This window comes from Pleurodeles waltl, chromosome 1_2 (assembly GCF_031143425.1).
Source record: "Pleurodeles waltl isolate 20211129_DDA chromosome 1_2, aPleWal1.hap1.20221129, whole genome shotgun sequence".
NCBI lineage: Eukaryota > Metazoa > Chordata > Amphibia > Caudata > Salamandridae > Pleurodeles > Pleurodeles waltl.
The window spans coordinates 1,239,617,373-1,239,643,068 of record NC_090437.1 but is presented as its reverse complement, the minus strand read 5'-3'; positions in this window follow the sequence as shown (position 1 = coordinate 1,239,643,068).

The following is a 25,696-nucleotide window of genomic DNA, read 5'->3' as shown; positions in this document are numbered from 1 at the left end:
CAAAGACCGCCATGGAATGCACCGCTGAACAGGTCTGACACTGGCAACGCAAGCACCGCTGAACAGGCCAGGGACAGCTGAACAGGGCAAAGACCGCCATGGAATGCAACGCTGAACAGGTCTGACATTGGCAACGCAAGCACCGCTGAACAGGCCAGGGACCGCTGAACAGGGCAAAGACCGCCATGGAATGCACCGCTAGCCCATTTGTGGCAGTGGCAGTGGCAGTGACGCAACTGGGACCATCACGGGGTGTGTGCTGCACTCTGGGCACCAGTCCCCCTCCAGAACCAGTGAAGACTGTTATCCACTTGAGAGACTGTGGCTTTGCACTCCCCAGGATTGAACAGTGGGCAAACCACCCACTGTAGAGACTTAAGAGACTGTGGTTTTGCACTCCCCAGGATATGGTAGTGGGCAACCCACACACTGTAGAGACTTGAGAGACTGTGACTTTGCACTCCCCAGGATTGAACAGTGGGCAAACCACCCACTGTAGAGAATTGAGAGACTGTGGCTTTGCACTCCCCAGGATGGTACAGTGGGCAACCCACCCACTGCAGAGACTTGAGAGGCTGTGTCTTTGCACTCCCCAGGATGGTACAGTGGGCAAACCACCCACTGTAGAGACTTGAGAGACTGTGGCTTTGCACTCCCCAGTATGGTACAGTGGGCAACCCACCCACTGTAGAGACTTGAGAGACTGTGGCTTTGCACTCCTCAGGATGGTACAGTGGGCAAACCACCCACTGGAGAGACTTGTGAGACTGTGGCTTTGCACTCCCCAGGATACATTAATGGGCATGGAGTCCCCTCGTGGATCTGGCGTGGTGCATTCATCCGGCTGAGGTGCCCCCCCTTCCCTTCCCCCTGAGGTGCCTGTTGTATTTCTATCTGATGCCCCTGCAGTGTTCTCTCCGTTTTGATCAGGTATCTTGTGTGGGCCTCGCCCATACATTTTGGGCCCAGTGGTCCACGGACAATGAATGGTGCATTACCTGCACTACTAATCGTGGTGTATTTTTTGTTTAATGTGTATATATATATGTATATATTTGCTTACTGTATTTTGATAGATTACAATGGTTCAACTCATTCCCTTTTGTCTTTGCATTCTTCCGAGGAAGGTTGGGGGGTGTTACTGTAATGTATAATTATGCATTGGTGTGTGTGTTGTAGTGGGTGAGGGTCGGGTGGGGGTTGGGATGTTGGTTGTGTGTGTCCCTGTGTTTTTGCCTCCCCTATGTCGTAGGTGCAGTACTCACCGTGGTCTTCACCGCCGGCGGTGATGATCCTCGTATAGGAGCAGGAAGACTATCGCTGGCAGAATATGGAGTTCCGGCTCCATGGTGTTGTCGTTCCTCGTGGAGTGTGTAGAGGTGAGCGTTTTCCCTTTGAGATGGCTGTTTCTGACATGTTTTAATCCGCGGTAAATCCGCCCCGGAAAAGGTGGCAGATTGGTAGGTTGTGATACTGTGGGCGGTACATTGTCCTCCGCCTGTCTGTTGGCAGTGACCGCTGCGCTGTTTGTCTGTACCACTGTGGCGGTCGGAGTGTTAAAGTGGCTGTCTTTGTTGGCGGTTTCCGCCACAAGCATAATTCCAATTTTTTTACCATTGGCCTATTGGCGGTTTTACTGCCACTTTAACACCGTCCGCCAGGGTTGTAATGACTACCTTAGTCTCTGAAATTGAAGTAAAAAATCCCCAGTAGGACGAGGCAGAGGGCTATAGTAAAAGGCAGTTCCATGAGGCCAGATACCCCTTTGGTGAAGGACAGTTGAAAAGGATTTGCTGCTGCGAAGAACATAGCAGGAGAAGGCGCAAAGTCTATCCAACTGGCGGTGCACCTCAGGTGGATAAGTGAGCAGGTTGGGTGTGGTCTTCTCCCGGTTCTCAGACCAGTTGTTTTGCCACCTTAGTACACTTTGTTTGATACTGTGAATAACAAAAAAAAGGCTTGTTGCCGCTTCAGCTGTGTCCCTGATCCCTTTATGGGATTGTTAGCAACCCAAAAGCAATGCTTCTATGTCAATTACACATTGAATATTGTCTCGCCTGGCAACTATAACTTGTCTTTCACATTCAACCCTGCTGCATTGAACTAAGTTCACCGGTGTCACCCATGGGTGTGAAAGCACACATTGTAGAGTTGCACCAAAGTCGTAACTTACACAACAAATGCTGAACTTTCTTTAGCCCCTTCAGTCAGGGCAATCTGCCAGTACCCTGAAGTTACATCAAAAGTGCTTTGGAACTTGGCAGCCACCAACCTATCAATGAGCGCATTAGCTCAGGGGAGTCTTAATGACTGAGTTGAGTCCTCAGTAGTCAACACAGAACCAAAGTTCTGGGGTGGTACCTTGTGGGGTCGTCTCTGGTACCATCACCACTGTGCTGGACCAGGGACTACTGAAGGGGTCCATGACCCTGAATTCCAGCATCTTAGAGACTTCTGTTTTGGTGCAGGCCTTCACATTGTCAGACTGCCTGTACATTTTATGTTTGACAGACAGGGTGACCCCAGTGTCAATATCATAGGTATACAGATGTATAAGCCCAGAGGTGAGGAAAAATAAGGAGGCAAACTGTTCCAGTAACTTGTGACAGTGCCTCTGCTGCTCTAGGGTTATGGTAGGGGGGCGGTTGACACCCTCCACTGATCAATACTTCTCCTTGGTTGATAAGAGATCAGGGAGAGGTTCACTCTCATCCTCCACCCCATCATCTGTCACCAGAAGCATGGTGACCACAGACCTCTCATAGTGGGGTTTGAGGTGGTTGAGATGGAGTACATTTTAGGGTGAACTCCCCCTTCCTCTCTACCACCTCATAGGGCCCAGTCTAGTGGTCCTGGAGGGCCTTGGGCTCTATTGGCGCAATCATCCACACTTTTTGTCCAGACTGGAATTCCAACATTGTATCCGCTTAGTCATACCATTGCATTATTACCTCCTAGTTACCCTCCAATTTCTCAGAAGCCTTCTTCCAGAACTTGGTAATCTGGTTCCTGAGGACTAGCATGTAGCTAACTACATTATGGGGTGGCTTCTTGGGATCTCCCGCTCCTCCTTGACCAGACTGGGAGGACCCCTTACAGGCTGGCCATACAGAATTTCAAAGGGCTAAAGCCCAATCCCTTCCGTGGTATCTCCCTGTAAGCAAACAGCAGAAATGGAGTCATGAAGACTTATGGCCTCAGGCAGGCCCATGATCATGCTTTTAAGGGACTTTATGAACCACAAATGTGTGCTGTTCCCCATGAAAGAATGAAAAGAGGAGAGCGAGAGCTGTTGGTCCGGAAAAGGGCTCATCAACTGAATCGAGAGATCTGGTTGATCAGAAGCAGTGGACCTCACGCACCCAGAAAGTTGTTATGCTTCATCATCAGGAAGCTCCTCGTTGGGCCAGTGCTGCAATGTCCAGAGGGCCCCTTGAGGGGCTCTTTCGCAGAGATCTTCGATGCTGTGATAATGAGAGCAAGTGAGGATGTTGTGAGTGGTGAAGTGAGTGACTAAAGTGTCTAAGGGGTACTGATTGTGGTTTAATACCTTCACAAAATTAAGAGCAAATGGTGGCTGTCCAAGGAGCCAATGAACCTTGACAGGCCAACAGAGGAGGGTAGGTCAAGGGCAACGTATCACTTCTTCCCCTACAGCATAGCTCGGTCCTCTACCCAACTCAATGGGGCACAGACTCAACTCTGATAGGGTCAGATTTATGGTGTGCTTTACTGTAGAAGGTATAGTTGCTGCAACATACATAACTTGATTGGGTTCCTGCATTCGCACACAACTTGAGTTCTAATCAAGTGTAGGTTGGGTGTCACATTTCTGGTCCTGACTAATTGCCTAAGATCTGGTTGGACCATGCACGGCATGAAACATGTTGACCCTGAATTATGTGGCAAAACCTACAGACTGGGCAAAAGTAGTAATAGTAGGCTACATCCTAAATTTGTATTATTTAAAGTGCACTTCAATGCCACCCCTCAAGCGAGGTCTTCAAAATGTCTTCATTATTATTGAACCATAAACATCAATGGCGAGAGACAAAAATGTGCTACGTTTAACAAAACAATATCTTGACACTGGCAATATTATGAAGGTAATGTGTGAATGCAGCAATGACAGATGATATTTACACCCACTAATCACCCAAAAAAGTATTGTCTTTACTGATCAGTAATGATACCTTTTTCCATAGCTCTCAATATTAAAATCCACATGGCTTCTCTTCTACGTAATATTAGAACATTTGAATGTTGGCAGCTCCATTGAAAACAATGGAGTGATCCGGGCTTTTACTGGCCAGTAAGAGCCCACAGCGCCAACATTCCAATCTTCTTTGTTCACAGCAGCAGCTGTGATGAAAGCCTCACGGAGCCTGAGGGGATTTTAATCCCCTCTGGTTCCGTGAAGCCTTTGTTTTATTTAGGAGAACATTCTGCCCTCTAATGGCAGAATGTTCTAATAGCCTTCGAACCCGCCGTAGCGGGCTCTACCGGCTATTAAAGGCCCTCTCCCTTGTTTAACGTGGGAGCGGGCCTTTTATAGCCAGTAGAACCTGCTACAGCGAGTTCTGAGGCTATAATAATTCTCTATTCCCATGTCTCAAATTTACAGAAATACATGGAATGCCATGGAAATTATTAGCATCCTGAGAATTACAAAGCAAGTAAGACAATGAAGGGCTAATAACTATCTCTCATCTTTTTGCCTGATTACCCTGAGATGTTTCAGTATACATTCTTTCAGTGAACCAATGGTACTACTGATGTATGCAAGTCTACATTAGTTTTTTTGTGCTAGCCAATCAGTTGATTCTTACCTAAGAGGAAAACATGGACACAATGTATTACGTAATGTTAATCCCCATCTGAACGTAATACTCCAATTTTTGTAAATCCATTTGGCCAAGTGATAATCACTAATCAATAGCTTTTAGTGTCCAATTAAACTTCTACTTAATTTCCCAGTATCATCATCATATGATGTTATAAGTCTCACAGTATTTGTATGTTTACTGTTTCCTCTAGTCCTCTTATGGTCTCTCAGTTTATCCTTATACTGAATTTCTCTTCTATATCTTTAAGGTTAAAACATGCACCTTATTAGATTCTCCTAGACCTAACCATTTCACAATGCAGGATACCTTTAAGTTGTCTACTTGGTTGAGGATGACTCGCATGTAAATAATGCATTGCAAGACGTCTCCTTCCTATGGAGTCACCCTCAATCTTCTTTCCTTTTATATTGATGTATACATTCAGAAACATACTTTTTAGAATTGTAGTGTAGGATAAACATCATACTATTTGGAGTTTCATTCAGATATGCTGAAAACTGTATCAATTATTTAACTGAGTCTTATCAATTCATCAATATGTCATCAATAAAGTGACCCCAGTAGAATATATAATCAGCCAAGATGGAGCCGCCAGGACCAAGACATGTCTACCTTTGCTCCACCCCATAAAGAGGCATGCATATGGAGGTGCAAATTGGGACCCATCTCAGTCCTGCATTGTTGTCTCTACCACTCTTTCTCAGGGAGGAAAACAATGCTCTTAAGAATCAGTTCAGCCATCTCTAATAGCGTATCCATATGGTCATACAAATGTGTGGGTCTTTGCTTAAATTTGAATTTCTTTTTGAGAAAGACTGGTATAGACAAGAATTCAGGACTGTTCCCCATTTGTACCTTGATATGCCTGCCTCTGTGGCATATCAAGGTACATAGCATTTTTGTTCTCTTAATAAATTTGGGGTCATTTGACGATTCTTCATGAAACTTTCCACAAAAAAGTGTAATCCACTTCAGATCCTTCCAGGAAACTTTCAGGGTGACCAATAATGCGGGAGTCAAAACAAAGGGGGTATCACAAGAGAAGTTCTCCCCGTTCATTTTCCCACAGGAAAATTGAATGGTGATATTTCAAAAAATTCTGTGAATGTGCTCACACCAAATATGGCAGACAGCTAGAATTTGGTCTAGAAAGTGTGCTGGTTCTGATTTGGTGTAAATCTGTTCTGTACTTTAAGAGTAATTAAGGCTCAAAAGCTTTCTATATTTCATGCCGCAAAGGATCTGTGGGGCCGAAAGATCTCAAGCTGAGAGCTGGTTGACTGCCATCACATCAACAAAGATGTGGTGTCAGCCATCTTAAGACTCAGGACTCAGTCCAGAATCCCACAAAAACATTCAAAAAATAAATAAGGGGGGAGTAGGGATTCCCTGACCCCCTAGGCCTGGTGAGAGGGTGCCAAAGAGACCAACATTCTTAAAAACAACACTTTTGCAGTAAATACATGGAGGAACAACAAGTGTGTAGCATTTTTTTTTTTTTAAAGCACGGGCGCCCATGCAACTAAGAAAAACAGCCCTAGGGTGGGCCAAGGCCTTAGGGGTAATCAGAAAACATATTTAGGGGAGGTTGCTCAGTCCCTCCCAAGCATCCTGGTGGCCCCATGGACCCCATCCCCTAGGGTGACAAGAACATAAAGTAGAGTGTGCCAGAAAAAGCCGACTGACACCATCCCATGGGGCCATAGAGAAAATAAAAAGAGGGGGCGTGTAGCCCCTTTCCTTCAGCCTGAAAAGGGCCTGGGTAACCTATCACCTGGGGCCACATAGAAAAGTAAAGCTAGGGGGCACATGGCTCCCCTCCCTGACCCCCTAAGAGGCCCCAGGACCTCTTTCACCAAGACCAAAATCATTACAAATGGGAGGGGGCATACAGTCCCCTTCCCTGAGCCTCTTAAGTCACCAGGGACACCATCCAGAATTGGTGCATGCAGGGTTTTGGCAAGGTCACAGGTCCCTAAGGCTCCTCTCGCAGCCCTCAGCGTGGTTTGTGGGTGTCCCGGGTAGGTGCTGCGTGCCTTCCTCCCCTAAATAAAAATATGCCTCAGGGAATGGGTTCTTTGGGGCCCAAAGAGGCCTGCGGAGGGAGGGGCCCATGCCCCCTCCCCTCAATTAAAAGAAAGGCTCTGCGAGCTGAGGTCCCTAGGGTCCTAAAGCTCATGGAGGGCCTGCATGCATGTCATGCATGTGCGTGGTATGGGGTTGGCTGCTTGCAAGTGGTTGGATGAAGGCCATGCATGGTGCGGGTTGGCAACCGGCAGGGGACCCAAATGTTTGGTCATATAATATTACTAAAATAATCCTAGATATTTATTGAAAAAAGGTTAAAGTGTCTTTAGGTGAAAATGTCAGTTAACACATGCTATTTTAAACGTACAAAACAGCTGAACAAATAAATGAATGAATGACTTTATTGCAAGATTACTTAAAATAATTGCAACTCTTCAACCAATGCAATCGTGAAATAGCTTTTCTAAATTCTGCATACAGCCATAGTGAGTTCCATGCTTCTTAAAAGAATAGAAACTTGTATAAAAAGCAAAGTGTGGTGATTTCATACCAATTGTTAGTTGAAAATATGCAAGTATTGACGAAATATGTTAAAAACATTTATAGGGGTAAAGAATTATAAAAGTGGTGTAGCTAGCAATGTTAGTTAAAAACAAAAAACATCAACCACCAGCTTGGAACTGTATGGAAATCTGCAGAACAGAGTGCGGAGCCGCCCTCTTTCAAGAGAACAGAATTCTAGAGAACATCATATTTGGCTTTTGGTTAAAAACTAAGGGGCTTATTTACAAGAAGCTGACGCTTCGTTATCGATGCATCAGATTTCTTGCCCTGCCCTGTGCAACCTCTAACAATGCCATGGTAGTGCTGTATTTACTATACAGTGCTTCATGGCGCAGAGTATCCACAAATGCATCAGAAATTCTGATGCATCTGTGGCGCTAAAATGATGCCTTGCTGGACTAGCATCAAAAAAATGACCCTACTTCAGCAATGCCAGGAGGCCCACATTCAAAAAAGCTCTCCGTCAGTTTAACGCCTGCTCGGAGAAGGCGTTAAAAAAGTGAGGCTGTGAAGGCGCAGAACGACAAAGTGAAATCGTATTGATTTCAATGCACCAGTTCTGCATGGCTTCTAACAGGGGAAATGCCTACCTTGCATACATTATATCTGGCACAAGTATAATGTGGCACAAGGCTTTACAAACTAGCAAAATGGTCCATTTGAGCCAGTTTATAAATGTGGTGCATGGGGGGGAATGCTTTGCGCCAATGCTGCATCAAAAAAATGACATAACAGTGGTGCAAAGGGCTTATAAATAAGCCCCCAAGAACATCGACCAGCTTCTTGAAGCCATGTGCAAACAATCGGGACAAAGTGCAGAGTCTCCCTCGTATGACTGAACTAAGGGCCAGATGTAGCAATCCGTTTGCGAGTCACAAACGGCGAAAATCGCCGTTTGCGAGTCGCAAACGTGGGTTTGCCATGCAGAAATGCATATTGCGAGTCGTTACCGACTCGCAATATGCATTTCCGACTCGCAAATAGGAAGGGGTGTTCCCTTCCTATTTGCGAGTCGCTGTGGGATGCAATACCATTTGCGACCGCGTATGCGGTCGCAAATGGCATCGCAGTTACCATCCACTTCAAGTGGATGGTAACCCACTCGCAAATTGGAAGGGGTCCCCATGAGACCCCTTCCAGTTTGTGACTGGACCCCAAATTATTTTTTCAGGGCAGGGAGTGGTGCAAGGGACCACTCCCTGCCCTGAAAAAAAACCGAAACTAAAGGTTTCGTTTTTTTTGAAGTGCAGCTCGTTTTCCTGTTAGGAAAACGGGCTACACTTAAAAAAAAAAAAAACTGCTTTATTGAAAAGCAGGTCGCGAACATGGAGGTCTGCTGACGACAGCAGGCCTCCATGTTAGCGAGTGCCTATACTCGCAATGGGGCCGCAATTTGCGACCCACCTCATGAATATTCATGAGGTGGGTCATTGCGACCCCATTGCGAGTCGCAGGCGGTGTCTGAGACACCGTACTGCATAGCAATTTGCGACTTGCAAATTGCGAGTCGCAGGGACTCGCAATTTGCAAGTCGCAAATTGCCGACTTGCTACATCTGGCCCTAAATGCCACAATATTAATGGGGATAGTTCACTGGTAAGACGTATACCAAGTGCATGTTAAAGGACTTTCATGAAAGTTTGTGCATCAAAAGTGTGCATGTAATAACATCGTATAATTGAAACTTTCATATTGGTTAAGCATTATAAAAACACCAAAGTCGGCACTTTTCGACAGTGAAAAGGAATAGCACTGACCAGGTTGAAAATGTGCAAATGAGAGGGATAAAGTGCAAAATCTGCTACGTGCATTAGAACTAGATGAGAGGCAGAGTCTGCCAGGTAAATTAGACAAGTATTTAATATTTGCCTGTGTTGGAACCCTGCCACATGGCTTCTTCCAGGCAGGTTCTTACCTACAACATAAATTTGCCGAATATGCACAGATCCGAAAGGGTGGTGCTATAAAATAGAGGTGAAACTGCTTCTACAAATGTCCATGCCCCCTTAGACAGGAAAATTGATTTTGATAATTTCCGTTGTAGCTGTAACATGGTTGGACAGCGGCATGTGAGATGCAGCAGGGACTCCTTTCTGTATTTCCATAATCTACATCCTATGTTGTGCACAGTGCTTAATTTGTGCTTGTTGTTTCCGGAGCGGAGCAATGGCACTGATTTTTCAGAGCCGGCACTTAATTTTCTGCCTCAAGCATTTATTGCGAGCAAAAGACACATATGGGAAAGATGGAAGAAGGGAAAAATGAAAAAGCGTCACAAAGGGAGAAAGCAGAAAGCTGCAAGAGTGAGCTGAAGGGGCTGGGAGGGGCTGTAAATGGATTGAAGAGGCCCGAGATGGCTTCAGAATTACGCTGCCTCAGTATTCTGTGTTCTCACATTTAATTGCATATTTAAGAGGAAGGCTTTGGGCACCAGCACGTTTTTATTTACAAATTAAGCACTGGTTGTGCGACAACAACTTCCAGTTCAAATGTAGTTCTTTTATCTGCAAAGGCACCAGCCTGGGCCACAGGTTCACTTTCACGCATTTCCTTCCCAAAGACACTATGACTGTTGTGTTGGCCTCATAGGATGCAATAAAAGGTGTGTTTTACTGTTTTTCTTTATGTCTGGTAATATCCTGTTCCCATAATAACTGATAAACTGTTTTTTATGGCTTGTAACTTATTCCTTCTTTTGTCCAGCATGTAATGGCCAGATTTAAAGTCTCTACTGCTCTGTTGAAATACCTTCTCCAGGGTTTGTTCTTTGCGGCGTATATTGGCTTTAGCACCTACTTCATGGAACCTACTGGAGAGTTCAGGACCCGACAATAGCACTTCACATGGCTACTCAAAAATTCATATCTTTGCTGCATGAGGCCAAACTCTAGTTGTAGCAGACTGTTGCCTGTGTATGATGGTAGTGGAAGATGCACTTGTAGCCCTGACACCGGACTTTCTCTAATAAGAATTGCATTGCACTTGAAAGGCTTGTTTCTCTTAGCCTGCTGTAGACAACAGTTGTGCTTTGACAACCCTCCTAATTTCTACAGTCGTTGGGCTATACAATTTTCCATTGAGTTTGCACAGAGCATAGACGGTTGTCTGACCTTTTTTTCTAATCTTATGCTGATGTTTAATCTCTTTCTCTGTGTCACTGAAGTATGTCCCAAGATAGTTATAGCTTCTTGCAGATGCTATGGTTTGGGAGCCCAACCTCCATCTATGTGATGTCTCTCTTGCGTAGTGGGCAAGAATGACTGCTCTATTCTTATTTGGGTTGATGACAAGGTTATTGCATTTAATCGTAGGAAGTTTAATGCATCTAGCCCCTTTCCGGAGGCCCATTTTTGTATGGTCAAGAAGTAGCAAGCCATCTGCATCCTTGCTTAGGTACACTACTTCTGGCATGTCTTCGGGGTAGCTAGATTAGCAGTTTGCAGCACCTTGTCCTGATCCATTGTATATATGTAAACAAGCACTGGTAAATGCATTTGCTTTCGCCTTCTAGTTAATACTCCAAGATCGCTAATGTAGCTCTAGAAAACAGTTAAAAGTTCTTTCTAGTGATATTTGCTGTTTGAGGAATGTACAGATAAGGACTAAACACACCTGATTTAAGTGATTTGGGCAGAACTCTTCAGATGGAGTAAGATCGCTTTTTGCACACAATTAAGTGACTCCATTAAGACTTGGATATCACACAAATGAAGAGGATTAATGCGTGAAGTGCAGCTAATAATGCCTGAAACATTACATTTACGGTGTAATTTAGTTCCTGACTGTCATTCAGGAACGCACTGTGAAGAACGTTGGCAACGCTGGATCCTCGCAAGCTGTCAGCGATCGCATAGCACAGGACATCGCCTGCAGAAATCTGCGAACAGCGACGTGCAGCACGTACATCACACAACCCTGAATTTCTTTAAAAACCTACTTTAAACCTTGCATTGGCAGCCTTTTTTCTACGTTGGGAAAGTCTTCATTACATTGAACTGATACCACGTTGCTAGGCAATTGAACTACGAGTGTAGTATCTTATCAATGTTCTGTACTTCAAAATCAACTGGACTCTGCAGGCGGGACTCAGGCCTGAAAGCCAGGCTTGGAAAATGTTGCGTTCCAAGCCTCGTGGAAGAAATGTAAGTTACAGCAACAAGAAGTTTGGTGGATGAAAAGGAGTACTGGGGCCTTGGGCCACTGATAAGAGCAAGCACAAGTAGAACAGGAAATAGTGGGTGACAACCAATAGAAATGGATAAAGAGTAAGTGACAAGCACAAAAACCAATGGAAAGTAAGGGTGATGTAAGCCCCTTTTAAGATTTATATTAAACGCAATAGACTTCATAAGCACAGTGCAAGCGTTGTGCAGGCAAAGCTAAGAAGGGTTTATGCAGGACACATCCTTGTTTTAATCCTCGATCCGTATGGACCTTTGGGGATATCGTGTCCCCTACAAACGTTACTAGCACCCAGGTCCCACTATAGAAGGAAATTATGGCATTCAGGAGGCTGTCCAAGAATTTCAAATTTTTGAGCTTCTTCCATAGATTGTTGCACACTACCCCATCAAACATGGCAGAGTAAGCTACGAGGCAGGCAAACCCCAGTATGTTGTTTATGGCGGTGACTTGTTATGCGCTGCAAGATAGAGCAACAATATTGTGAACGTTTGAACCACTCTTACGGAATCCAGTTTAGTAGAAGGGGAGTAGCGCTTCTTCTTTGATCCATCTCATTAACTCAGTTAGTGGTGTGATCACACATTCTTTCCACTCATTCTAGGAAGGCAATTAAGCTATATTTTTTTGGATCAGTATTGGTCACCTTTCTTGAATACTAGATGAATATCCGAATATTGGATGGCGACTCTCGCCACGAGTCATGAACAGCTGCATGCAGTCTACATGCTATGAACAAAGGAAAGAGGACACCAGCCCATAACACTGGGTCCTCCCTGAACATTCCTCCTGGAAATCCAATGGGAGCCCTAGGTTTCCGTCAGTATTGAACGTTTGCATCAGATCATCGAGAACGGTGAAATCAAACTATTTGCAAGCTTGAGAGAGTTATTTGACCTCCTCCCCCATCAAGAGGGCCACTACCTGCAACTCAAACACTGTGTCTGACGTGGTATGGGTGCCGGGCCCTGGACCCTACAGGTCTACCCAATCCTGTCCTATCTTGAGATGTGGGGAAGCTTCAAGGGTGTGATGCCGGGCCTGTACGGGGTTCTTACACATCACCTATATTCGCAGCCCCTCTTACACAATCTGTGCTCTACATGGCAGATATGTCTTCAGATGGAGTTCCTCCATGATGTGAGGGGTACCCCTGAGCTAACCTGGATGCAACGTTGCATACTACACACGGCCCTTGTGACGGCTAAAATCTGTATCCTCTGCCTCTGTTCACATCGGAGGAGTGGATGGTGGCAATGATTCAGACTGCTGCACATGAACGTGTTATCTACCAAATGCAAGACCATACCACCCAGTACAAACAGACATGGGCGCCCTTCCTCACAGACAATTCTTAGTGTACTCCCCGTCCAACCATTCTCACTCTAAAACCCTGCCTGCCCTCCCCCATTCTTTCCCTAGACAGGTACCCTCTAGGCCCTCTCCCCATCTGGTCTTCACCCCCCTTCACCTAAGCCAAACCTCTTCCCTCCTGTCACCCTGTTCCCCCAAACCACTTCAGAACGCATCGGATGCTGGCTGCTACCTTTCCTACCACTTACTCCCTTGTGATAACCCCTCCTCATCCATTTCCACCCTTCCCTGCCTTACCTCCTTTCCCCTTGTGCACCCTCCCACCTCATTTTATTTTACCATTCTGTACCCTGCCTGTTGCCATTCATACCTCCTTCACTTTACTTCTCCCCTCCTCAACCCATCTAACCTTATTCAAACATGCACTAGATGTATGCACTGCATACTATAGCTACAGGACTACATGTCCACACCAAGTCAAGTCTTCCTTGACCCATCACGCTACCCCCCCGCACTGGCATCGGCTGCTCTCTACACCTTTGCTTCCGCAGTCCCCTCTAAAATGCCTTGGTGTGGACATGTAGTCCTGTAGCTATAGTATAATGACCCACAGTCATGTCCTACTGGACAATGCACCTACATGTATCCCTCTCTACCCGGACCTTTCTACCAACTATTCGACTCCCATCCCGCTACCCATTACAACAAGCTGCTCGGATCAACCAATGGTCAGTTTAGCTACCCCAGCGACCCACAGGCACTGAGTCTGACCCCGGAAAGGGTTTAGGGATTGGGACCTCCCGATACCTTGGGTAATTTGCACCTGGCCTGTACTGTGGTCCCAGTGGCTCTGCAGTGACCTGTCCTCACCACTTAGCAGTGCGCTAGTAAAGGGGATCATCCATACCATTGTCCTCTGCCTTCACTGTTAACGAATCAACAGATGGTTCCTGTATTACATGTATTGTTTATTTCATGTATTGAACCCGCAGTTTTTACCGTGTACCTGTACACGGTCTTGTTTTTTAATAGATAAAAAATTACAACACAAAAAAAACCACATAAGTGGTCTAACCTTCCCAGTGAAAATAATTTGCAGACATGCTGGCCTAGAATTGTAAAAGGTACAAGTAGTAGTCTTAGAGGAAACATACCTGAAGACAGGTGATGCACAGGGATTTAAATAACAACTATATAATATTCGGATATGTGCAATAGCGAAAAATAAATCATTTGAAGCGACAGTGAATAGCCATGGTTGAATTTATCATAACCGGTACAGAAAAGTTATAAGACTTTCTTTTCTGTAAGCCAAATTCCAGCCTGCTAGTGGCTTCTCTTTCTTGGTCAGCCCCAACAGGATTAGCCAGGCGGCTTTGATGAGGTGGCAAGTGGCCTGCACTGAGCAGAGGTTATCTGATTAGGGCGGTTGACAGATTCTGAGGCCAGGACATGAAGGAGGCTGGGTAAATAAATCTGGGCTTCAAAGTAAGGAGGACAGAATGGAATGCCAGCCAGGCCATCCTCTCACCCTGTGCGAATTTGGAATTTGCAGATATCCAGAGGGGGAGTATTAATGGAAATGACCTACACCAGTAAGTTAGTTCAACCAGGTCTTGACACACTTTGGAGAAAGTTTTCATGCTTTTGGGTGGCACCCTGCAGCTTATTGGATAAGGGCGCCTCTCTGATTGTTCCCCAAGATGACTGAATAAAAGTGGCTGATCTGCATTGTAACTCAAATGCGCTGCCTGAAACCAAAAGAATAAGAAGGACTGCTCTGCTGGAACATTGGTCTGCCACCCAGAGGACTGCAATCTAAAGTATTGCTCCTGTTGCACAGGGGAACAACAGCTTTAAGAACTTTCCTTTGTTTCAAAAAGTACTCAGTGGACTCCCTGAAAGCAACAGGTTAACAGAGCTTCCCTGCACCAGCTATCACAAAATTCCATAGCCTGGAGTGTGTCCAGTGGACTTTTAAGGATGTGGCCAGGTGCATTGCGGGAATTGAGGTTTTAAACTTCCAACGACCATCCTAAAACCTAGAGCTTCTAGACCCTTGGATGTGTGTTTTAGACACCTTGAATCCTCAAGAGGAACTTTAGAAAAAAGTTCCAGAAGTTTGGCGAAGTCTGGACAACTTTTAGAAAAAGCTCCATAAGTGGACTGAAACAATACTGTGAGTCAAGCCAACTTCCTTCAACCGCGACTGACCAGGATTTTAGGTACTATCTGCTGACAGCTCTGGAGTTCCAGAGTTCAAGAATTTTACTAGGGCCGTGTGGAAAGGTAGTCCAACATCATTGCATTGAAATCGGCTTGCTGGGGAGGATTGCATGAGGTCGAGAGAGAAAAGCTCCAGAAACGTTTCTAAGGGCAAAAAGATCTTTTTGACAGCAGCCTCCCGCTTAGTGTATCCAAGCAGGACTCCATCGAAGTCAGCCTCAAACTTTGACTTTGTCCCGGTCAAGTGCAACCAGATGTCCCCACTTGGCGCTATTGATTTCTAAGCATTAGGAAGCACATTCTTTTGTTTAATCTTTAAAACTCCAGTTCCCTATATTGAATTTTTGTCATTTCAGCATAATTTTAAACATAAAAATATTTACTATATTTATTAATTGGTGTGGGATTTTTATTGTGTGTTGTGTCTTACTTGTTTACTGTATTGGTGCATTTAAATGCTTTACATACCTGTCTCCTAAGTTAAGCCTGCCTGCTCGTTGCCAAACTACCAGTGGGGAGCCAGGGGCTGATGTTTTGTAGACCTTTACTGAGCCTACGATTGTGGGAGTGTTATTGCTAGTGGTAGGTGTGTACTTATACTTACTAATAACCAGCCTCCAACATAATTGGTGGCAGCGGTCGGATGTAGGCTCTTGTTTGAATTACACCATACAGTTCCACTAAATAGACTTAGAACAAAACTTTAAATTTTAGATTTTTGAAACTTAGACTTTTAGGATTTCTAATCCATTCTTTTGATTTTTCCAAATTTGATTGTGAAGTTTGTGTGACCCAAAACTAGGGATACCATGAAGCTTGATCTGGCTAAACTGAACAAACTCAAAGTGGCTGAGCCTAGGGTTCAATGTAGGTCCAGGGTGTTACCTAATAGCAACAAGATCAGAAAGGCAGAGTTGATTAGGTCCCTGAATACCTAGGCCCAGACAGCTGCAGAAAATGAAAGGTAGGGGGAAGGTAACCTCTTCAACAACCTCCACCAGGAGGAGAAATACAACACTGTGCCCACAAGTTCCAGTACTAGATTTGCGTTCCCAGCTAAGAGAGAGAGGGGAGGCACTCCCAGAGGGGAACCAACACTGTTTCTTGAAGAGAGAAATCTTCAGGCTCAGTGAGAAGCCTAAGCTATAGTAAAGGAGAAGCTAGACACTCAAGACATGGGCAAGGGAAGAAGAGAGAAGAAATGATGGCAGTAGCAATGAAGAAAGTGCTGAGATTTCAAAGAGGGGCAGGAGTTAATCCCAGGGCTCCCAAATGAATACTTCCCATGTGCACTGAGGGGGATGATAATGATAAATGTTTAACTGCACTTGAGATGGCCCTTGAGATACAAGAGGTCCACTTAAAGTATTCGGGTTCACTTCTGTGGGAACTGATTCTAATAGCTGGGAGGGTTAGGCTTGTGACCCTACAGGGGAATGAAGCAATCCCTTATTCCCACATTAAGCTGTGCTTAGTGAAGACATTTGGTCTGACCCCAGAAAAGTGCAGGGTGAAGTTTAGGGAAACCCAGAAGGCGAGCACACAGTCCTGGGTGGACTTTGCAGACATCTCAGTGAAGGCACTAGAGGGCTGCATTAAGGGTGACAAAGTGAATACCTATGAGGGGCTGTATAATTTGATTCTTAAAAAGCAAATGCTGACTCATTGTGTACAAGAGACATTACACCAGTATCTAGAGGACTCAAGGTTGTCTGGTCCCAGGGAACTGGGGGAGACAGCTAATGAGTGGGTGAGAATACAGGTTTCTAATCAACACCAGGGATGTGATCATAACAAAGGACAGGTCCCCTCCCGGGGCAAAGCCCGTGGGAAAGAAGGTCAAAAATAGAAGCTGTCATCTCATGGTCCAGAAAAACCTGCACAAATGGGTTGGCCTCCGAGCCATGCCACTTTCAGGAAGAAGGGATATTTGGGGAAGAATGTTGATCCTACAATGGCAGAAATGTTTTGTGACCTGATGAAGGCAAGTCAGTGTGATCAGCCAGGATACAAATGAGGAGATGCTGTTTGCACAAATAAGCCACCCACAGGGTTGTTTTGGTGTAGTAAAGGGGATTTGTCTGCATAAAAGCAATCCTGGGAGGCTTTTTCCTCTTTATATGTGTGGTGCAAGGAAGAGAAAAAAACATATTTCCCCTTGTTGTGCCTCCCCTGGGGAGGCAGCATAAAGTTTTGGCACATTCCCAGGTATACAAGGTCTTATAAATCTGGGGATGCATTTAAATCCATTGATGTTGGGTGGGAACATAATTGTCAATCACTACATGGCTTTGTTTTTAGTAATCACAGACATTCTTATAATTTAAACTACTGAAGTGTTGTAGCACAATCTCCTGAAAATACTATAAATACTTAACTCACCACTTAAAGCAAACTTATCGCAAGAGCCTCATACACTCTCCAGGCACCCCAACCTGCACCAAAACATGCTCTCTGTGGTGCAGTGAGGTGATGACCAATTTAGAGGTAGGCACTGCTCACGGAGGCACACTCTTAGACCGCAGCCCTCTAGTGGTTCAGACGAGCAATACGCCACTACAAAAGGATGGCCGCAGTGCAGACACATTAGTCATTCTGCTAACTGGAAGGTTATAGCCAGCATCTGGGTAACTGGGGAAATATTTCTGCACTTTTAAAGCACTAACTCAATTTTAAAACTGTGAATTGAATGTGAATTTGTCAAACTTAAAACTGTGAAAGTGTGAAATAGAATTTTAATTTGTATGCCAATTACTAAGTCACTATGATTTTTAGAATATGCCAATCACTTCGCTGCTTTGTTTTTAGAAATCACAGACCTGCTTATAAATGTAAATACTGAAGTGTTATAGCAAAATCTCCTGAAAATACTATCAATACAGAACTCATCACTTAAATCGAACTCATTGCAACTGTTTCACACTCTCTCCGACCTGCCCCGCAACACGCTCCCTCTGGCACAGTGCGGTGAGGTCGTATTTAGAAGTGGGGCACTGCTCATGGAGACGCCATCTTAGACAGCAGTGCTCTGGTGGTTCAGGCACCCAATACACCTCTACAAAAGGATGGCTCCAGTTTGGCGCGCAGTGGACGCACGCAGCGGGTGCACTGCTGGCACGGCAATGGTAGGCCTAAGGCAAGCCCATCTGCACCCATCCACATCCTAAATGCGACCAGTGCCAGGCACAATGCTGGTAGGAACACAGAGGTTAGTTCCCTAATCACATACCAAGACATATCTACTGAAGCTGAGATCCTTAGATAAGCATTGCAACGGTCATATACGCTAAAGATCCAGTATGCTGCCACTCCTGTAAGACAATGATCCACCCTTTAAACCTTAGAGTCAAAGATAAAAGGGAGCAGCTGAACACCCAGAGAAAATTGAAAGCTATATTAATAAATGTTGGCTCTTTATCTAATGGTGCCTTAAACATCTACAACCTGATTAAGTGGGATCCAATTAACTGTCCTTCTCATGATGGAAACTTGGTTAAATAAGACTCCTGTCCTGACCTACAAATGGTGCTTCCCCAGAATACACCTGTGTACGCATAGACCCAGTTGCTTTAAAAAAATCACAAAAATACACCACTTTCCAGGTGGAGGACCCAGTAGACTCTGAAGCCCTAGGTTTAACCAGCTCACCCTCTGCCCAATGCTCTTTAGTGGAGTCCTATTATATTCTCCCCCGGGCTATGCAGGAGATTTTATTTACTCCATCTCACAAGCATTGGACCATTAAATTATTTACCATGCTAATTTTACTATCTTGGGTGATTTTGACATCCAACCAGACAACCCTTTGAACAACGCTCTAATAAAACTGACTGAGGCACTGGCTGATGTAGATCTCTCTACAACTTTAGAAGGACCCACTCATAACGGGGGCCATACTATTGGTCCCATTTTCAGTAACACCTCATTTGACCTAAATAGGCATAAAGAACTCCCATTGTCAGACCACTTCGTCTCACCCTTCTCCTGGTCCTTGTCTCCCACCAAGTATTCAGGAAGATTGGGACCCACCACTAGAAATCTTGCATGGAATAAAGTTGATTTTCCCCTATGGAAGGAGGCCCTTGCAGCCACCAAACCCAGGCTAATAGGCAATACTCTGATACAAGCAAGATTAACAATTGGCTTGTAGAAGCTGACTCTATAACAGCCCCTGCAGCTAATAGTTGGATGCCTAGAGTTAAGTCATCTGCCTGTGGTTCACTAGGGAACTAATGGTAGAGAGGAAACACTGTCAACTGTTTGCATCTACCACACCAACCTGAAGTGTGCTTCCCGCACCTTTTACGTTAATATAATTAAAACAGGCAACAACAATACAAAATAAATTTTTAAACCTGTATCTGACTTCACAGATCCTAAAAGCTCTGCACCTCCCATTGAACCTAGCACTACCCTATGCTCTCAAATAAGCGCTTTCTTTGAAGTCAAAATTTAGAAAATTCAGAGCACACGGAAGCACAAGCTATTGGGCCATTAAGCACTGTATGCCACTCAATGCCCCATGCCAAGGGCAAACTCACACAGTCCCCCCACCAACAGTCAAAGACGTGGAATGCTTTTTCGCTAAAAGTAAAACTGGTGCGCTCCAGGACCCTATAACCCCCTCACATCACAAGTCTCATAGGTGACTGTTTAGGACCCACTTTTCAAGATCTTTTTACTAACTCTCCACACTCAGGAATAGTACCTACCTCATGGAAAAAGGTAAATGTCATCCCCCGCAAAAAAAAAAGATGCAAATCCTAATGTCCTCTGGAATTTCAGACCTAAATCTCTGCTCACCCGGAACCCTAAGATTATTGAAAAATATAACACTCAATTAATGCAATTCCTGGACACAGACAATCTCCTACATCCCTCTCAATCAAGGTTTAGGGCCCTCTATAGTATGAAGCCCTTATTGATGGAAATCACAGATTCCATCAAAGTCATACTGGACATTGGTCATAATGTCACACTGATTTTATTAGACCTTCCAGCAACATTTGACACAATTTCACATGAGATCTTACTTCACCGTCTCACCTGTATTGAAGTGGAAGGGAAGGCCTGAGGCTGGCTAAGGTACTTTCGAGAGGATAGGGAGCAGGAAGTTTGGCTTAAACCCTACTACTCAATAACTCAAGAATGAAGTACCTCAGGGCTGCTCTGAGCCCCACCTTTTTAAAGATATTTATGACACCACTGGCATACCTAATCAACACATTTGACATCTATGCCATGTCGCATGCAGACAATACACAACTTCTGCTGACTTACAATAACAATGAGTCAGAGACAAAGAACAAGTTTTGCTGCCTCTGTGACAGCAATGATGGGAAGGCTTAGAGCAAATTCCCTGCAATGCAACCCTGATAAAACTGGGGCCGTGCTGTTTGGTAATAACCCCCTGCCTGGCTAGTTTGAAGCTTAGCCTACCAACTTTGTGGCGCCCCCTCCCCAGCCAAGGTGGCTAGAAGCTCAAGAGTTCTTTTTGGTACAAACCTATCCCTTAAGCCTCAGATCTCAGTTGTGGTTAAACCGCGTGCTGGATCCTTGGAATTTGGAATGTTAAAGAAATTCATTAAACTCCTGCCTTAGGAAACTCAGAAAACTGTGGTACTCTGGTCTCATCCTATCCAGACTCAACTAAGTTAACATCTTATACATAGATATCCCAGACTATCTCATTCAGAAACTACAAAAGGTCCAAACATGACTGTCCGCCTCTTGTTTAAGCTTCCTAAAACATGCCTCAATATCTCAGTTTCAAGAAGACAGTTATTTTTAAAGTTCACCTGCCTACACTGCTGCTTTTCCTGCAACACCGGCACAACAGTCCACACAGGAGCCCGCACCACTCCTGCCCAAAAGACCAGTAACAAGCTGGAACTGCTCCACTGCATCTTTATCAATGCCCGATCCCTCTGCAAGCACTCCACAGAAGTCTGAAACACCATCACCACCCTCGCCTCTGACAAAGGCATCATCGAAACCTGGCTCAGCCCCTCCTCAAACCCTGACATCACCACAGCAACGCCCGCCAGCTACAAGATGCTACACCGGGACCGCACCAACAAACATGATGAAGGTATCGCCATGGTCTTCAAGGAAACCATCCGATGCATCAATACTGATGATGACCCCACACCCTTCATGAACCACCTCAACCTCCAATTACAGACCAACTTCAAGTCAATAGTAAGAGGCACACTGGTATACAGACCCCTGGGACATCAACAGGCTTTTTACAACACCATCTCCAACTTCGTTGCTCATCTAGCCATCAACTCGAATCACTACATCCTACTCAGAGGCCTCCATTTCCACCTTGACAACCCAACAATGCAAATTGACCACTATCCTTGGGAACATGAACAACATTGGCCTCACTCAACTGGTCACCAAACCCACGCAAAAAGTTGGACATACACTCACCCTATCTTCACCTCCAATGTGTAGGAAAGTACCCTCTTGTCTGGCATGTTACCCCCATTTTTACTAGTGTGTCAGTTTGTTTTTGCCTGTGTCACTGGGATCCTGCTAGCCAGGACCCCAGTGCTCATAGTTTGTGGCCTATATGTGTTCCCTGTGTGGTGCCTAACTGTATCACCGAGGCTCTGCTAAGCAGAACCTCAGTGTTTATGCTCTCTCTGCTTTTAAAAGTGTCACTACAGGCTAGTGACCATTTTCACCAATTCTGATTGGCACACTGGAACACCCTTATAATTCCCTAGTATATGGTACCTAGGTACCCAGGGTATTGGGATTCCAGGAGATCCCTATGGGCTGCAGCATTTATTTTGCCACCCATAGGGAGCTCAGACAATTCTTACACAGGAATGCCACTGCAGCCTGAGTGAAATAACATCCATGTTATTTCACAGCCATTTTACACTGCACTTAAGTAACTTATAAGTCACCTACATGTCTAACCCTCACTTAGTGAAGGTTAGGTGCAAAGTTACTAAGTGTGAGGGACTTTGTGAGTGCGGGGACACCATTCCATGCGTGCACTACATATAGGTCAATACCTATATGTAGCTTCACAATGGTAATACCGAATATGGCCATGTAACATGTCTAAGATCATGTAATTGTCCCCCCATACCAAATCTGGTATTGGGGTGCCAATCCCATGCAACCCCGGGTACTGCCAAACTAGCTCTCTGGGGGGTTTTCTGTAGCTACCGCTGCTGCCATCCCTCAGACAGGTTTCTGCCCTCTGGGGTCTGGGCAGCCCAGTCCCAGGAAGGCAGACCAAAGGATTTTCCCTTTGGAAATAGGTGTTAAGGGCTGGGGAGGAGTAGCCTCCCCCAGCCTCTGGAAATGCTTTGAAGGGCAGAGATGGTGCCCCCCTTGCATAAGCCAGTCTACACCGGTTCATGGATCCTCCATCCCCTGCTCTGGCGCGAAACTGGACAAAGGAAAGGGGAGTGACCACTCCCCTGTCCATCACCACCCCAGGGGTGGTGCCCATAGCTCCTCCAGTGTGTCCCAGTCCTCTGCCATCTTGAATGCAGAGGTGTGAGGGCACAGTGGAGGCCTCTGAGTGGCCAGTGCCAGCAGGTGACGTCAGAGATCCCTCCTGATAGGTGCTTACCTGGTTAGGTGGCCAATCCTCCTCTGGGGGCTATTTAGGGCCTCTCCTGTGGGTTTCTCATCAGATAACGAATGCAAGAGCTCACCACTTTTTCCTCTGCATCTCTCTCATCGACTGCAGCCAAGGATCGACCGCTGAGTGCTCCAGGACGCCTGAAAAACTGCAACAAAGTAGCAAGATGACTCCCAGCAACATTGTAGCGCCTAATCCTGCTGGCTTTCTCAACTGTTTCCTGGTGGTGCATGCTCGGAGGGCCGTCTGCTTTCACCCTGCACTGGAAGCCAGAAAGAAATCTCCTGTGGGTCGACGGAATCTTCCCCCTGCTAACGCAGGCACCAAACATCTGCATCATCGGTCCTCTGGTTCCCCTCTAACCTTGATGAGCGTGGTCCCTGGAACACAGAAGCTGGATCCAAGTGACCCTGACAGTCCAGTGGTCCTGCTGTCCAAATTTGGTGGAGGTAAGTTCTTGCCTCCCCACGCCAGACAGTAATCCTGTGTACTGCGTGATCTGCAGCTGCTAGGGCTTCTGTGCACTTTTGCAAGTATTCCTTCATGCACAGCATAGCTCAGGCCCCCAGCACTCCATCCTGCATTGCTCAACTAGCTAAGTTGACTACCGGATTTGTGGACTGCTGTGCTCAGATTTCTTGAACGCCTGTTCAAGAGCCTATTGTCTCCCATTGCATCCTATTGTATTCTACAGTGTTTGCACTACTTTTCTAACTGTTTACTTACCTGATTTTGGTTTGTGTGTATATTTTGTGTATTTTACTTACCTCCTAAGGGAGTATATCCTCTGAGATATTTTTGGCACATTGTCACTAACATAAAGTACCTTTATTTTTAGTGCTATATGATATAAGTGGTATAGTAGGAGCTTTGCATGTCTCCTAGTTCAGCCTAAGCTGCTCTGCTATAGCTACCTCCATCAGCCTAAGCTGCTAGAACACTACCAATCTACTAATAAGGGATAACTGGACCTGGCACAAGGTGTAAGTACCATCAGGTACCCACTATAAGCCAGGCCATCCTCCTACACAATGACAGAGTCAAATTCAGTCATGTCACAGAACTCACCTGGTCCGACCATCCCGTTGTTCATTTCACCATCCTTGACTCGCAGCATACCATCACCAAGCACCACAGCTCTTCCCACCACAGATAAAGAAAGGTAACAGAGACACTGTGGACTCAAGGCCTTCAGCACCACCCAACCCAAAGCCTCATCAGACCTGAATAAGCTGTCCACAACTTCTCCACCTGGATCACCGAATGTGCCAACAGCGTCACCCCAATGAAGCCAGCAAGAACCAACAAAACCTCAAGGCAAGCATATGGTCGACCACAGAACTCAGAATCACCAAGCGAAGGTGCCTCCGACTTGAGAAACATTGGGGCTTCACCAGGAATCCCTAAGACAGAGGCACTCACAAAGCAGCCCTGAACAACTTCCACCTGCTTATCAAGGAAGCCAAGAGCGCAGCCTTCACTGCCCGCATTGATACAGCAGCCAACCACACAAAGTAACTATTCAAAATAGTCAATTAATACTTCAACCCGGCACCAACAGAGAACACAATCCACCTTTCCAAAGAACTCTGCAACACCCTTTTGGACTATTTTCACAGCAAGACTGCCACAATCTACAACAACTTTGACCCCCAGCCCACAGTTCTCAACTTCAAAACCCTTGGCCAAACTACACACACTAGCCGTACGATCATTGAGTGGACTCTGGTCACCACACAGAGCACCATTGCCATCATGTCATCCATCCACTCCAGGGCACCCACCAACCCATGCCCCCACTATTTCCACAACCTCGGAACCAATCAAATCAGCACAGAACTCACCAACATTTTCAACACATCCATCACCATGGCATTATCCCGGAACAGATAGAAACATGCAGACCCTCCTAAAGAAACTCTCCTCGGAACCCAGCAAACCGATCTCTCAGCTCCCTTTCCCGGCCAAAGTACACAGGAAGGCAATTAACCAACAGCTCACCAAATATGTGGAACATGAAAACCTGTTTGACGTCTCCCAATCAAGATTCTGAGCCAACCAAAGCATTGAAACCGCTCTGATCGCAGTCTCAGGCAACACCAGAACCCTCCTAGACCGCAGGGAGACTGCAGTCTTGTTCCTCCTCGACCTCTCAGCTGCATTTGACATTGTATCCCACCACACCCTCAACAACAGACTCCACAGCATCAGCATACAGGAGAACTCCCTCAAGTGGATTGCCACCATCCTCACAGGATGCATGCAAAGCATCCGTCTGCCTCTTTTCACCTCTGAACCCAAGAACAGCATCTGCACATTACCACAACGATCATCCCTCAGCCCCACTCTGTTCAGCACCTACATGAACCCCCTTGGGGACATCGTCAGTTCCCATGGACTCAACATTATATCCTACTTTGATTACACAACTCTACCCTCTCGCTCCTTGAAGACCCCACCACCACCAGAACAAACGTCCGTGATTCCATCACCCATATATGCAACTGGACAACGGCCAATTGCCTCAAACTCAACTCCAACAAGAAAGAAGTACTGATCTTTGGGAGAAACACATCCATATGGGACTACAGCTTGTGGCCATCTGAACTCAGACCCATATCCACATAAACAGACAACGCACACAACCTCAACATCATTCTCAACAGTGAACTGACCATGAAGCAACAGATCAATGCAGTCACCTCCTCCTGCTTCCACAGCATCCACATGCACTGCTGAAGCTTCGGATGGATCCTTATCATCACCAGGAAAAACATCACCAAGGCCTTAGTCACCAGCTGCCTTGACTACAGCAACGCCCTCTACTCTGGCATCTACACCCAACTCCTCAAAAGACTCCAGACCACACAGAACGATGCAGCCATACTCATCCTGGACGTCCCCAAATGGACCCACATCA